At 43.1% G+C, this 16834-nt stretch overlaps 1 protein-coding gene across 2 annotated transcripts in view; it reads left to right on the forward strand.

Annotated features, from left to right (window-relative positions):
- Positions 1-16834, forward strand: part of tafa1b (TAFA chemokine like family member 1b) — a 136813-nt gene that overhangs the window by 18393 nt on the left and 101586 nt on the right. The window contains exon 1 of one of the 2 annotated variants that reach the window (XM_008280129.1): positions 15043-15100. The exons of the other annotated variant lie outside the window; for it this stretch is intronic. The gene's annotated coding sequence lies outside the window, so the exon portion shown is untranslated. Of the gene's footprint in view, positions 1-15042; positions 15101-16834 lie in introns of those variants that run through there. 2 annotated transcript variants of the gene reach the window in all.

A 16834-nucleotide genomic window follows, 5' to 3' on the forward strand; every position in this document is an offset into this window, starting at 1 on the left:
AGGTGCAACAAACTTCTTTGTAATGGCGGGACTTCTTAATGAGTCTCATTAAAGTGTGCTGTACATTACACAAGACGTAAAGAGACAAGCCAGCTGTGGCGTCTTTCTGACATGCTGTTCTGGGATTTGGTTTGCAACAAGTCATCATACTTAAAGAACAAAATGCATGATGTCTCATTGCCTTTCAAAACAACCCATGTGTGTGTTTTCTGATCTTGCGTCGCTGTGAGTAGGGTCAGAGTAAGTTAAAGTGACAAAATAGGGATAAGGTTGCTGAAAGAGGACGGTCATGGCTTAGAAAAAACAGACTTTTAGACAATTGCCTCTGGTGCCACAAACATTTAAACACTTACTGTCACTGAATCCCGCTTCGTAAAGGGTTGATTAGGCTAAACAGATTTTAAATGTAGCCAAGGAGTTACAAATTTAGTGCAGTGGAGGATTTTGTCGGTCTCCTTATGAACCTCAATGAATTTGCAACCAAGGAGCTGCAGAATCTTGCGTGCAATAGGAAAACCAGGGCCCCCTTCTGGAGCTGGACCTTGGAGGAGAGTTCACCAGCGAGCGTCTGGGGCCTTGATTGGACTGAGCTTCAAAAAGAAAAAAAAAAGCAACACCCAGTTGGCCCACCACCTACAAGGATAGGTGTTGTGTCAGGTGCACTGGGTGGGTAACAAGGCATAATGACCCCCGGCATCATTGTAAGGATGTAGAATGTCACCTCTCACCTGGGAGGGAACCAGAGCTGGAGCTGTTGCCACAAGATATAGTTGGGCTAACGTCCACACCCGCCTTGGTGTTTGCTTAAGGTGTGAGCTGGTGGTGGCTGGTCAATCGACTGTGATGTGAGCAGACGGGGTCACAGAAGGATTGATTTCAGACGCGACACCTCGTCACACTGACCATTTATTTCAGAATGAATGTGCTTGGCCTGCTCGAGTGATGCTCTGGAACAATCTGAACAAGCAGAAAGTCTCTGAGATCACAAATCCCCCAGCAGAGCCTGAGATTCAACGTCAGAGGAGCCATGATATATAAAATACACATTGTCATCGTTTCAGAACACAATTCTAAATATCCTAAGAGTCCCACGAAATATGAAAAACTATTCCCTTGATTCCTTCCTTCCTCCATAGATTAGAAGCCGTGACTCTAAATGAGCTGTTCAGGTGTGCAGCCTGTTGAGATGAAGCGACAGGATAGGCTCTGACCCCAGGCTGGCTCCTCCTCCTCCTCCTCTCTGCCACTCACTGAACACAGAAGGTGCAGAGAGGTGTACCTGCAGCCCTTTTCCTGAAAGAGCTGTGGGCAGCGGTAGCTCAGTTGGAAATAAAGCTACAGATACTGACACATCTGTGGATTATTTTTGAACTAGAAGTACACAATCTGGGGCTGTGTGAGATTACAGCAACTGGTTAAAGGAGTATGATACAGAACTTTTAAAGGAGGAGGCTGAGGACATGACTTTTGCACATCTGCAGAGGCGAGTGTAGAGAGCAATGCGGTGAGCAGGCAGAATGAATGAACGCTGCTTTATAGAGAGCGGTAAGTGGGTTGGGTGGACTGAAGTTGCCAACAATTAGACAGAGAAAGATGCTTGTGACTAACGTGACTGGGTTTCTGTATGAACTAACACAAGGGTCCAGCTTAGTGTGTAGTGTGGGGCTAACACAGCAAATGCGTTTTAATAAAACTGGCATAGCTTTCAAGACTAACCCTTCTGATTTGCTACAACTGATGAAGAGCAACATCTGAACGGCTAAATGTTCCAGGTGGTAGAATTTTTGTTCACGGAGCTGCAGTATGTCGACATAAACAGACTCATGACACTGTGAGAATTGTAAACCGTACCTGATGTCACGTACCAACAGTTTAAGATGAATAAATGCACCCTTACAACCCTAATAAAAAGTCAATTTGTGATAGTGTTGAGGCTTTTTGTCTTTGCTTCATTAATCAAAAACAACAGAACTAAAACTCTCGGTTAGTTCTGAGAGAATTAGGAGACACAAATACACCCGTGCTTTGTATGTTGCTTGCTAAATACAGCCAGCAAAACACTCACTTCTCATATTTTACTTGCTGTTTGGGACGTAGAAACACAGATGAGATTCTTGTGTTCATCTCAGTGATGAAACTGACCAATTCTGATGTTTGTCTTAAGTGGACTGGACACACGCAATACATATTACGACATTAAATGCTAACAACTAAATCCATCCTCCAGGTTACAGGTGCATACAGATTCAGGAGGTTATGCTATTTAATATTAAAGACAAAAATGAAGATTACAGCCGTTTTCACTTATTTTAGTTCAATTCAGTTCATTAATAATAGTTTATTGGCAAGTCCTGCTAAATTGTCAATGCACAATAAACAATATAAAGCCAAAGTTTCTGACTGCAGCCTAAGATACTAATGATTGACTGGCTTTCTTTCTTTATTTTCACGGCTAATGGGGTTCAGGCTGATGAAAGCTAAATTGCTTGTCTCATTTTTCTACCATTTCGTCGCTGACACCATCAGAAACATTCACTACCTGTCTGCCATTTAAAACGAAGCTGAACAAGAACAAGATGGTGCCGACATGATCGATGACAGAGGTGATGCACTGCAATTAGCCGTGATGAATTGCAGGACTCTGAAGATACTCTGTAAATAATAGATTTAAAACAAACAACGACGTCAGACGTAGGCATTCCAAAACTACAAGCATCAGTGTCAGCAGGTGATGTATGGAAACCCAGTTAAGAGCCCATTTCCTTCCCATTCCACCGGGAGAGGAGAGGCGGCAGTAAATAACCACTACATCGCCACAGGGAGAGAGTGGAGAGGAGTTGGAGAGGAGAAAATCTCCTGTACTCTCACAACCTTTCTTTCTCTTCCTGCTCCCTGCTTACAATACTTCATGCATTCATTCTGGCCTGCTTCCTTCTCCTGCACCCCCCATCTCTCCTCTGTATGTCTCAATCTCCTTTGCTTTCTTGCCCTCTCCATCCTGCTCCTTTCATTCCTGTGTGCCTGGCGGATGATTGCTGAAAGGAAGGTGGAATTGGATGCCTCCCTCACAGAGCTTTCCTTTGAGACTTGTAGGAGATTTTGTTTTGCTGGAGTGAGTTGTTACTGCTCACTGGCTCACTGTCGTTCAAAACATCCACTGTCAGTCACAGCCAGCCGTGGCCCTTCACAATTCAAAGCATTCAGAACAACAAACATCCTTCCGTCGCCATTCACTTGCACACACACTTGTGATATAACATGGCAATTTGACTGTGACATACCATAGATTATTTTCAGCGATGATTTTTGTTGTTCCCATTTATGGAATGAGAAAATATGTCTCTGCAATTGCAAGCTCCTCTGGGCTCTGCTCGGGTCCCGCGTTAAATTGCAGTCGTTATTATCTAGATTTGGTGAGTCACTCAGCAGATGTGTGCTCTAAAACGATGCTTTCAAATATGGCTGAGTCATCCCTAGTACCTTTCAATGAAGACTTGGAAGTTCCTTTCCTGCATCAGTGAATCGCTTTGGAAAATGCAATCCTCTGTGGGTGGAACTCTGGGTGTTTGGCATTCAGCAGCTCTCATCAGGGCTTCACCGCCACTTTTGACAGATCATAATTCTCAGCAGAGGGAAAATGTTGAACACCCTTGTCTCACGGTTGATGAATAAGGTCACTTCAGTTCCTCCGTTGTACCCTGACCTACTGAGTCACAGGCGATGGCAGCTGCAGTTTCTGACAACTCAGTTGCCCCCTTCTTTCCTAACTCATCTCTCCACAGTAAAGCAACAGAGGGTTTAATCCCTCCCCACCGGTTGAAACCATCTCCTCACTTATCTTGCTCTCTTTGCGCTTCTCTTTGAGTGACGGACAGGCAGCTTGAGCCGTTATGGAAGGCAGCCAGACAGGTCAAAGGTGACTGAGCGAAATAATCCGTTTATGAAACCCTCCTCTCCTGCCGAAAGAAAGCTGGCGTAAGGAAGGTCAGCGTGTAGGCTCTGTCCCTCCTCAGCATCAGCCAAAGATTGTACTGCTCTATTCACTCCCTTACCTTGAGAAGCACACAGCTGGCTTATCGCCCCGGAATTGGCTGTGCAGCATGAATGCAGCAGAAGAGAGAAGCCAGATGAATGTTTAAATGGGTTTTGAGTGTGAATGCCTTCCCTTTTCCCCTCTATCTGCTGTCAGCTTCTCTCTATCCTGTACATCTCGCTTCTCTCTCTCTGTTACTTTTATCTCGATCTGTTCTTCCGCACATTCACCGACCCCGAGTCATTCTCCTGTCTGTGATCACTGTGTCTTTAAGACGACCTGAGTGAGTCTAGGTGAAAGGAATCGTGCCCTTATGTTCGGGTTGACACCAGGTCAAACCTTTACTGCTTGAACATTGTGTGACGATGAATAGAGGAAAAATGTTGACAGAACGCTCATGCGATGCACCTACATCTGCTACAGTCTGGCAATACATGTATAAATGGAGAGACCTGGTGTGACCCAATAGCCCAGTTGTTGAGGTACATACCATGTGGCTCACATCAGCAGTGAGTTGCTGGTTTGAATCCCAGTGAATTCTGTCTCTTGTCACCGTCTACCTAATAAAAAAAAGACTGAAATGCTAAAATTGCATACTCCTGACAGATAAGAACTTAGAAACTCATTTTGATGCTCTAAAGATGCACTAATCGACACTTTTGTATAAACTATGTGCAATAGGAAAATAGCCTTTAGTTTTAGCACCTTTCACCAAGTTATTTTGGTTTTGTTACCCACAATCCTCTTATTTTTGATTCACTCTCACCAATGGTATTTTAAACAGCTAAATATTTCCAGGGAAAAAAAAAACTCTGGAAAAACTGGAGAATGGTCCGACTGCACCTCATTATCATATCACCTTAAAGGGAAAACTATTTCTTTAAAACATTTACAACAGTCTTGGGTGGTGCTAAGCCCAGGATACAGCAATGGTGTCCCTGCATAATAGTGTGGGGGGATTCATTTGGTGGAACTTTTGCAGTCATGAGGCGAGCACCCTTTTAAAATTCCTAATTCACTAAAAGAAGCAAGCAGTTCAGTCTCATTACACGACTCAAATCTCTGGCTAAGCTTGCCGTTTTAAGTGTGTACGTTGCTAGCTTAGAAAGAATTCTACTTGAATTGTGCAACAGATAGTGAGAACTTTGGGTTCTGTGGTTTGTAGGATGGGACCTCCATGGATTGTCCACCTCACTTAATTGAATTGGGATCTGGACAGTTTGGAGGTCGGGTCAATACCTTGGGTTCTTTATTGTGTTGAGCTGTTCTTGAGACATTTTCGCAGCTAATTGTTGTGCCAGAGGAGGCTGCTGACGTCAGGGAGCATTGTTGCCATGGACGTAAGTGACTATCCTTGAGCCATGGCTAGGTGGATGGTAAATGTCAAAGTAACATCCACATGAATGGCAGGACCCAAGGTTTCACAGCAGAACATTTCTTTGAGGTTAAAGGTAATCAACGGTAAGCACTTCGCCTGCCTTTATTTACCCAAAGTGTATATCCGGTGAGTCAGACTATTAGCTGGCAAACTGGTGAAGAATTTAGCCCTTAAACACCTACCCAGTACATTTGAAATTGACGGTTAAATTGTTGAGTTCGATACGTTTTTCATCATGTGACCATGTTATTTTAATTCTGATTCAAATTAAAAAACAAAAAAAGTACAAAAAGAAACAGTAATGGTTACATTTATGGTTTTGGCAACCAAAGTTAGGTAACAACAGATGAGCACAATGTTCTGGTCAAAGCAAAATGAGAAAACTTCCGGTTAAAAACTAAAATGTAGCTAAATAGAAAATGCATAGAAGAAAAAGTGTTGAACAGGACGATGCTGTCAAGTCAGGCTAGTTATCTATCTTTTATGAATTCCCTACCCCTTTACAGGAAAGCATATTTATTATACGTTTCACAGCTTTTTACCTCAACTCTGGCAGCTCTCATCAGGGTTGTTTCCAGACACAGCAGACAATTGTTTCGTTTTTTTTAAGTGAAAAAGAACCAACTGTACAAAACCTGCCCAGCACCAAACATCAGACAGAGTTAGAAACTAGCAGGAGAACAGAGTGGGTGCATTTGGTTGCAAAAGAACCAAAGCATTCTCCTCAGGAGTTACTGGAAGGAAAACAGCTAAAGAGAATTTTTAGTTAAATGGTGCTGCAGCTCCATGTCAGCTGGATGTGTAAGCTGGGAACTGGCTGCTAACTTTATGAGGCATTAATATGTCAATGTCTTGTTTACAGCTTGTTGCTTTGCCAACAGATGGCAGAAAAATCAGTTAGTACTGGTTAAAAACATCAACACAAGTAGGTGATTGTGAAAATGCATTTTGTTGTCGAGGAATCTATTAAGGATGTTTACAACAGATTAGCAGAGAATTAAAAATAAATTCTCGCTGGCACTTTTTGTTTGCAGCGTCCAAGTGTTTTTCATATTTCATTAAGCTTGAAATTTGATCACAGCTCCTGTCACTGCTCAATACCAATCTGTATTCGAAGTTAAATAAATCAATCGCTTTTCTCACACTGACTTCTAGATTAATTTCAATATCTATTAAATAGTGCTTAGGGAACATTGACAGCTGTCAGTCTGAGGAAGCCTTGAGAAATTACACATCTGTTCCCCTTCTAGTTTGGTTGCAGGTTTTTTTTTTTCTTGTTGTTTTCATCAGCATCATTCTTTTTATCACGCTTTTTTTTTTTTTTTTCTCCCAGCGAGTCCCCTGTCTCATCAGTTTAATAGTGGTGTATTGAGCAAAGCATTTCCACAGGTGGTCTCCTCGGGCCAGAGCCCAACCCCACTGTCCCCGGTCCAATTACAGCAAGAAGGAGAGGACATCTTTATTGGTCTGTGAGGGGACATTTCCATGGCTGCCATCGTCTCCTGGAGTACAGTCGTCTAGCGCTCAATTACTCCTCCATCCTGAACCGGCGAGAGAAAAAAAAATGTTCCCTGCTGAGACATGGCGAGTCCCAGCACATTACCAGCGCGGAATTTCTGACCTACTTCAAACACAAGAATCCCACAACTTATTTTCACTGCTACCTACAGTGTATGATTGAATATGTGGGGAGAAATATTCCCCAGGAGTTTGGGTAGAAAGGACGGAGAATCTTTTATAGCACCATTTTTTTTTTTAATACAACACATCAAAAAAGAATTTAGAGCAATTTTAATACAATTGAGCTCAAAGATGCCATAAGTAGTAAATTATCTTAAAGTGAACACCAATTTAATAACGGTAATAACTACAATTTGCACAGCACTTTACAAAACGGGGTGGCCTCCAGAAGTGCTTAAACATACAAAAATACTTATTGCATGGCCAGATGGGGATTTTTCTGTATGCAGAGGATTTGGCAGTTTTCTTTTATGTTTCCCAACAATATGTAGGAGTATATAGTTTCTATTTTTAAAAAATGACTTCGCTTCGGTTCCCAAAAGAATAGGGTATGGCAATAATAACTAAATTGGAGGGGGAAAGTGTATTACTTAAATTCTACTTAAATTCAGATATACTTTAACTCAGATGTCTGAGGTTAGTAATTGTAACCCATTCCTATTCCCAGGGTGTCCAAAGGCTGCCGATTTGTTAAAATCGTTGTCGAATGAGAGATTAAAAAAAGGTGTCCTTTGGTGTCGCTGACACATGCGTCAATATTCAACACTGATAGATGTGTCGTACTTTTTTTCAGTTTAAAGGTCCTCATTAGGAGGTTGGAGCAGCAGAATTACAAGACGTCCATGCAGTAGTCAGAGGTTTAAATCCTGTGGGTCAGAACTTTTATTTTTTTGTTATTTTTTCTCATTTTTACGCACTCTTTACTTTCATTTTCCCTCACTGTTTGATTTAGTCACTAAAACTGCTTGGTCAAAGTTTGGAAAACATCATAGTTTGGGTTATAATTAGATTAGATTAGATAGAACTTTAGTGATCCCTTTGGTAGGGTACCATCCATCCATCCATTATCTATACACCACTTAATCCTCACTAGGGTCGTGGGGGGGCTGGAGTCTATCCCAGCCGACTTAGGGCGAAGGCAGGGGACACCCTGGACAGGTCGCCAGTCTATCGCAGGGCTTTGGTAGGGTACCTCAGGGAAACTGTTGATACACCCTTTGACAACATGAACCACATGTTACAAGTCAAACTTCTTGTCACCTGGATAGGAGTGACCGTGACGACACCAGCAGACAACAGTTGACTATGACTGATGTTCCCAAATTTTACGACTATTAGACTATGAAGCGCATTGAAAACATGATGCTAAAGGGTACCCGGTACGTTCAATTGTGACACCAAGTGATCCCGACGAAGCGGCGGTTTGTGACAAATTGGGAGTGAGACTGGGCTCGTAATTTACAATTGATTTTCTGAATGACATATGGACAATGTCAAAAATAAATTGCTCAGTGCAACAATTGTGAATGTTCTCTTTTGATGTAAAAGCTTGGCTTCTCACAGCTTACTAGAGGCTGCTGGGTATATACGGAGAGTGACAGTTTCTTACAATAAAGCCATTGGGTTTTTTGTTTTTTGTTTTTTTTTTACTATGTGTGCCAAGATTTATAGTGCTAGTCATATGCTCATCAGCATAAATATCCCAAATGTCAAGCCATGATAAGGAAGCATATAATTAAAAGTGTAGTTAGGAAACAACATAAATGTGCAATACTAGACAATAGTAGAAGTTGTGCAATACACGTCAGAAATTTGTGACACTTGTTCAGGAGTGTATTTATAGATTTTAGCGATGGGAGACGAAGTCTTTACATCTGATGTTATACTGCAAAGTGTATTTTGGGTGGATGTTTTAGGGTTAATGTTGTGTTTTATTCAAGATGATGTGTATGATGGCTGTTTTCGATGTGAGAAATGATCCAGACAGGAAGTTTGATCTTTGATATGGTGTTGACTCTAGATGCATTGTACACCTGCCTGTTCAGTTCAGTTCAGAGTCTAAGACGGTGACTACTGAGGATCTTCACAGGAACATTTAGTAATATCCAGTTTGACTGAAAAGAAAATATGATTGTGGTCGCTGTTGCAGCGTAAGAAAATCTGACGATACATTACTTGCAAATTAGCAGCATACAAATCCCAAACTATAGCATTCCTAATTCAGAACCAAGAAGAACTCCAAAGTTCAGGGTCACTTTAACGGACAGAGGAAATCAATCACTGAGAGAGTTCACAAGCCTCGGGTCATGTAGTAATTTAAAGAGATCCCTCAAGAAGGAGATCATTATTGAATTAGCCTAGAAGCCAAGTGCGCTCATGTTGATCAATTTGTCTTATTTCTAGTTAAAAGGTCGGTGACGGACAGTATTTAGTCCAGCAGGAGCTGTGAGCAGGCTTCAAGGAGACATGGATTACCAGGATGATAAATGTACAGCAGCTAGGAGCCTATGTATTACAGTACATGTTGTGCGCCCCAACCTGCAAGCCTACAGCAAGACTGAGGCACCAACGTGTCCACTGTGCCCCGGTTGAAGAAAACTCAGAGCACATTATGAGCAGCTGTCCAAAAGGCTTGAAAGAAAGTGGGTGGTGCTGTCACCTCAACCGAGTGCTGGAGGCAGTGACAGAGCACATCCCATCAGCTGTCAACAAAAGCAAGTATCTCCACCCACCTACGAAGCATAATGCTTTGATGCCAGCAGGTGAGCATCAGTTAAGGATGCCAACAGGCCAATTCAGTGCAGCAGCAGACGAGCAGCTGTGTGAAGACCTGGGCAGGCCGCACACGTTTACATCCAGACCCCTGCTGTGAGAAGTCTCAAAGCAGGGGTTCATGTTTTAGCTGAGAGTGCCCTGTGAAGATTGAGGAGGCCCAAATATCAAAGAAAAATGGACAAATATCAGGAGCAGCTCGCAGCAGCAGGGATGGAGAGCTGATCTGGACCCATAGAGGTGGTTTATAGAGATTTTGTTGGTCCGCGGAGCGTTCATGCTGGTTGTTGTAATGGGGTGCCAAAGAGGACAGACACTGGGGTTGTTTTTAATCCAAATGAGGACGTTGCACATGGAGATCTGACGTTGAAAGATTTAAAAAAAAAAAAAAGATGACCAAAGGTTTGATCCCTCTTGGTTGTCAGAGAGACGCAACCTTGAAAAATGCATAATATATACAGTACAAGCCCATTATTTTCTGTTTAAAGAAAACACTGGGATAAGTAAGATGCATAGTGCACAGACTGGCCAGCTATAAGAGCTGACAACACAGCTGCAAACAAAAAGCAGAATCAACAGGCAGAGCAGGGGCAGTTAAAAGCAGCCCCTTGTTGAGAGGCAGGCTTACTGTTGGAAGTGCAAAAGCTGCAAGAACAGGGAAACAAATCAGAAGGGCTGTAATAAGCACAACGGCACAAGCAAAATACAACTAAGGCTTGAATGCTAGTACAGCACACAGGCTCTGGCAGAGAATGACGGAAACATATACGGTGGGCACACATGCAAAGAAAAGCCTGTGACACATGATGACAAGAGGTAAGAGACGGTATGAAAACTGCAATTTGCCTCAAAGTCACTCACATATTGCGCCGCCTTAATCCAACCGCCTCCCTGAGTCTATACGGCGGCACAATACTACACAACTTGTTTGCTATTGAACATAAACATAAACACCAATGAATGAAAAATAGTCCAATTACAGAGGAGTAAAATGTGTCAATGACTAACTGACTTAAATTTTCCTCTTGATGAAAATGAGAAAGCAATTAGGGGACGTGACAGCGAAAGTCATTTGTCTTTACGGCTATGAAACAACAGTTTGCTTTTGTGTAGCTGGTGTCTCGCTCCCTTTTTAGAGTTCACGCTGACACGTTTGTGTTTGTCCGCTGACAGAAGAGAGAAGCCGAAGCTAATTCCTGAAAGGGTTGCGTGCGGAGAACTGTGTATCCACCAGCCGTACCTTTTTACACTTCGCTGTTACATTAAGGAACGCCTGCGAGCAAAAGCTGCGAAAGGACACTCTGATAAATGTGAAATAAATTATTACTATAGATCAGGCTCCTTCATTTCATTAATCATCTTCTTCCCTTCACCATCCACCAGTGGGCAAGAGTACCGCTGCATACTTCTTCCAAATGAATTTTCCCTGCTTGCCTTAATCTTTCTGTCTTTCTTGCTCTTTTTTTTTTCCCCGTCTTTCTCTGTGTCACTCTAAAATAATCCATGAGATGATGAAATTCTTTGTTTGTCGGATATGCTGAAACATTTGCAGGAATAATAGTGGACAAGGTGGTTTTTTGGGGGTTTTTTTTAGAGGAAAACAGAGGCGGTGGGAGGCGTTAAAGGTGGAGGGGCTTATATTTTTATTGCAGCACAGCTAGCGGGTGCATATTGAAGCTTGTTGGCTTCCCCGGAAGAAGGATTTTTATTAGCCAGAGGGAGAAGCAGGAAAGGAAACGAACAAGAATGACCGTAGGAGAAGGAAAAAAAGGAGAGCAAGAGAGCAATATTTGGCAAACGCTTCTGTTTAACAGGGCTGCCCAGATCCAAACACAGAGTTGGCCAGTGATTGGTCGGTTGCGGTTAGGTCTTGGCATGGGCTCCGGCGACAGCTGTTTGGAAATGATGGAAACCCCTGAGAAGGGAGACAGAGAAGAGCGAGACCGCGACAACAATCCAGAATTACTGTGAAATTCTGTTGTCCCCGACCATTCTCCCAACACAAGCTCCGAATGACGCAGAATGAAAAACAGAAGACGGAAACAAATCAGCAAAATGAGAAAAAAATAAATAAATAAAAAATTAAGACACAAATGGGAGACTTTTGTTGTTGCTGCACATTGCTGAAAGGAACACGTAATAATTGGATGCCTTCAATCTTAAGTTCTCCTCGGAGGCTTGTTCGGGGGCCTGTTTCATTCCACGCCGTCATCTTTGTCCAATGGGATAGATCATAAAGACATTAAGCGCTGAAGACAAAATGAAATTCGAGCGTGCACGCTATCAATGCGCCTTACAAGAAACGTATCAACTAATACACGCAAATACAAATAAGCCTATTTACTGGTAATCAGGCCATTTTGTGCAAATATGCCTTGACAGTGTAGGAACACTAATCAATGTGGTAATTACTCTGCAGTTTCTGCTTAATGTGAATCTGGTCACTTAACATGTGGTGTGTTTTACCCAACAGAGATCCAGATGGCAGCTTCACTATTCCTAACTGCCCTCTCACTGGATTATTACAGAACTGTGAGAATACAATGGGAGCGCGGTCCAAAGGGAACAAAGCTCAAAATACATCCAGGAGCCATTACGCAGCCCTTAGAGGAGGTCCGATTAGAGGAGGTCTGTTAATGGTTTTACCGGTGCTCACATCACACTTTTAGTCATCCAACAGAAGGACACACACGTTTCTTCATGCACATAATTGAGTTACGTTGTGTTTTTGAACAGGGTTGGAGCGGCGGTGGAGCAGCGGTAAACACCGTCACCTCACAGCAAGAAGGTTCTGGGTTTAAAGTCGCTGGTTGAATGGGGCCGAATGACGACTGGTGCTCCAGTTTCCAGGCAGCTGCACGTACACGACAGACATGTAATTTTTCTTGCTCGTGGGCATCTGCATAAAGGATTTACTTGTGTAAATCCGCAGTAGGTTGCATCTACATATTCCTAGAAAGCATGCACACTATTGCCCTTATATTTGTCAATGCAGACACACATTTTGGGCTGCACATGGATTTCCACTTATGGCTCCATGTGGACTTCTGTGGAGTTGGGGAGGTGATGAATTTTACATTGCGTGAACCCTCATGTAGTCATAGACACAGAAAGCGTCACACTAACCTTAACTCTTGTGGGGCTGTGTGCATCTGGCTGTCAAATCACATGTAAAGAACAAGCTTAGGTGACACTAGCAGCAGAGATGGTCCAGGATGGTCTCATCTCATATCGCAAGATCTGTCTTCACCAGGCTCTGTCTGTGTTTAAGAATGGACTGGCTATACCTCACCATCACTCTACTAAAAACACTTTGGCTTGTTGTATTTTTTTAAAGCAGTCACAGTCATAGCGGGCAGCTGCTAAGCCCAGGATGCAGTGATGATGCCCCCTCACAATAGGATTGTTCTGGTGGACCATTTGCATGCAGGGACAAGAGAAGTGTCATTAAAATGCCAAAATTTCTCAGAAAACTGCTCTGAGGTTTTAGTTCTTGTTTCCCATAGTGAAGCATATTTTGTAAAGAGTAATGGACAGATAAGAAAAGAAGGAGAAAGAAAAAGAAATTTACATCCTGTGAGGCAGACGAAAGGATTATAAACCATCTCAAAAACACCACCCGCTAGTTAAGTGCATCATGACATCTAATCAAGAGGTTGGGAATTTTACACCACAGCTCCAATACGGAGACACACATGGATCGACTGCATACTTTATAGAAAGCAGGGTGTAGCGACAGCTCTGAGGCAAAATTTATCCACATATTCATCATTAAGTTCATCTATATTTACTCCCCCACAGTACCAACATTATATTCTCACTGTCTGCCAGTTTATTTAGCCCCTCATCTGTGTATTGTTGTGAGTAGCAAAGGGTTCGTTTTCTGTGAAATGTCAGACTGCGAGTGAGTCAGCCGTGGCAGGTGTGTGGGATTGGCATATACAGTAAATCTCTGGTTAACTGTATAATGAGTTAAAGGGAAGCTCCTCCATATGGAAGAAAATATGTTCGAGCAAAACATGCGCTTTACAAACAAGATTGGTTGCCTTCAGCAGCCTGCACGGTTCAGGCACGGCGGGAACACACACGTATACAAAAAGGAGTGGATCGTTCAGAACCAGCAGATTTTTTTTTTTTTAGGAGGGGGGTTGAGCAGGTTGGTCACAAGCTTTTCAAAAAATAAAAAAATAAATCTGCAGCAAGTTTGCTCCAATGGTGAGAAATATCCTCTGAGGGGCTAAAAAGAGAGAAAAAAAAAAAACAAAGCCTCTCTCTCTCTCACCACCACAGGAATAGGTAGAAAGAGCAAAGCCAGCTTGTAATGGATAATATGGTGATTGCGGAGCTCTGATGAGGCGCTCTGCCTTCTATTAAAGGTGCTGTGCTTGGAGCATTTCACTTTCACCCCTAAAATGCTGGAGGGCAATGACTAAAAAGAGGCGCACGCACTCTCTCCAACTCGTACAGTGGGCTCCACATGGATACAGATGCACTGAAAGTGAGCTGAGGGCTGCACTCGCATGTCTCCTGACGTTGTGGATGGGAGGTTGGGATGTAAAGAGGAGCTGGGTTAATAAAGCGTGCTTCATTTGCTGATGAAGTCTTGATGCAGAAGTGGGTAGTCTTGCTTTAAGACATGTGATCTGACTCTCTCTCTCTCTCTCTCTCTCTCTCTCTCTCTCTCTCTCTCTCTCTCTCTCCATTTCCAGCTGGGCTACATTGTAATACACACACACATGCACGCTCACTCACACTCGCTCTGCCTGTCTGACACAGACTCTCTACTTAGAGCGCTGGAGAGAGGACTGAGGCTCACACTATCAGCACAGCTTCTCAATGGGGGGATGCAGCCAAGAGCAGACAGAGCAGTCATTCCACTGGAGCCTTCCGCTGCACGCGTGAGAAGGAGACGACAAGTGAGGAGGGTAAATTAGCTCCCTGTCATCACAGCATAGGAGTTTTACTGACGGGGGAAGAGACACTGAAGGAAGGAGGAGGAGATCCGCACCAATGTGGCTGATACAGCAGTGACATGATCAGCTTTCCATCCCTTCAAACCCTTGGCCAGTTTGTGACACCGACCCCTGGGTGTTTTGGGGGTTTTTTGGTGACTGTTTGAAGGATTTCAAGAGGACCTGAGCAGCAGCAGCAGCAGCAGCAGCAGCAGCAGGGGTCCAGAGGAGGGAATATTAAATAGGTGGGGGAAGGAAAAAAAAAAAAGAAGAAAAAGACAGAACAGCAACAGCACCTTTTTGTGTCTGGTGCTACTGGAATTTCAGGCGGAAATCCCTGGCTTCAAAGTATGGATGGATTTAAGACAGAGGAGTGAGTCTGCTGGGCAGGCGGGCAGGCAGTGATTCTGACTGAACTCCTTTCCTCCTGAACACACTGCTCAGGTAAGACTTTTGAGGAATGCCTCTGGTGTTTTGGAGATGGGATGGGCGAGGCAGAGGGGGCTATTTACAACCCTGTACAAAATGCATTTAAAAGTATGTGTGAGTGGAGAAAAGATGACATTTCCTGTTGTCGGAACAGCTTCTTCTAAAAATCATCCTGCATTTTATGAACATTTCTGTAGCAGTAGCATGTTGCATAAGTTTTAAACACATCTTTAAATGGAGCGAATCTAACAGTGGACATGCTGAAAGTGTGCTAAAAGATGTATGCAGCTGTGAGGCAGGAGCTCCTGCTGAGTGATTCTCTCCTGTTGTATAACAATCAGACAGGTACGTGTCTGTCAGTTATGGCTGGAGTTGTTTCCACAGCAGATAACGTGCAGTCTGGGGGGGGGGGGGGGACCAAAACGCGTCTTATTTAGTTAAATCAGCTTTGCGCGCAGGTGCATCAGTAGTGTATGCGCCTGCAGGTGTTCCTGCTGTTCTACTATCTCACGCTGGACTCACCAGTTACGCACACACACGAGCTGTCGTGTCTCGTAGCTGAATCCGAAATTGAATCGCGTTTGTGATGGATATTCAGGAAAAGCTTTAGGAAATCAGGCTGCGCTTGGACTTTCTTTTTCTCTCTCAAGTCATGATGCCCTTTATTTGAAAGTCTTTCGTGCGCTCACCCCCCTCTGGTTGAACAAAAAAGAAATAAAGAAAAAAGGCTGCTGGTAACAACAATAACCACATTTTCATGTTTCGGCAAGAACGCTCTCCGATCGCCGGGAGAAGCTCCGAGTCTCTGTGCAAAACGCAGTTAACCATGCAAGCGCAACGGCTCCTTTGAATATATAAATCCATCCTGGCGAGGAGAACACACTGTGTGGCTGTGAGTTAAAAAAAATCAAATAAATAAAAAGAAGAGGGGAAAACAAACCCATGGGACCAGTTCACATTTCCTCAAAACCCGCGGATTATGTTGGATTTAGTGCAGGGGTGGGGATTTACAAAGTGCTGTTAATAATTACGCTTAATTTTCGCTGAATATTGAGCAGCCTCAATGTCAGTGAGGGTACAGAACACCCCAGTAACATTTAGCAGCCTAATGGCTTTAATCTCAGATCCACATGAAAACACAAAGTGCTTCAGTGTGAGAAAGCAAGCAGTGGCTTTGGATGGAGATAACTTATTGGATCATCACTGCACTTCTTAAAAAAAAAAAAGATATTTGAAACATTTCTGATTTCACAGACTCAGTTTTCAAACATTATACTGCTCATATTTGAAGTTTATATTGAACAGACTCCTCATTGTATAAAGATGCTATAGAATGAAACATTTAAGGTGCATTAAATTCACATTAGAGCTTCAGACTCTCTCGGAAAGTTGCCACCTCAGTGTATATGTGATATCAGAATGGTTATCACACTGGCCCAACAGCTAGAAAAAAATCCTTCCTGATCAGGATGTAGGATGCAGTCCTATAAGTCAGAGGCAGGGAGCCTCGACACGCCGAGCCACAGTTTGTTTTAGAGGAGGTGGAGTGATGCTTTATAAACTTCCCACTGCAGGGTTCTGAATGGAGAGAAGCGCTAATAACACCTGGAAAGGAGGAGAGCCTCATTATTCAATAAGGGCCAAGGCGTGTCTCCATATGCTGGCCCTCACCAGCCATTAGGCAGTCGCTGAACAAATCTGCAAAAAGAAAAAAAAAAAAAAGACAAAAATATGCTGCTGGTGCTTAGA

This window comes from Stegastes partitus, unplaced genomic scaffold (genome assembly GCF_000690725.1).
Source record: "Stegastes partitus isolate 25-593 unplaced genomic scaffold, Stegastes_partitus-1.0.2 Scaffold182, whole genome shotgun sequence".
Taxonomy (NCBI): domain Eukaryota; kingdom Metazoa; phylum Chordata; class Actinopteri; family Pomacentridae; genus Stegastes; species Stegastes partitus.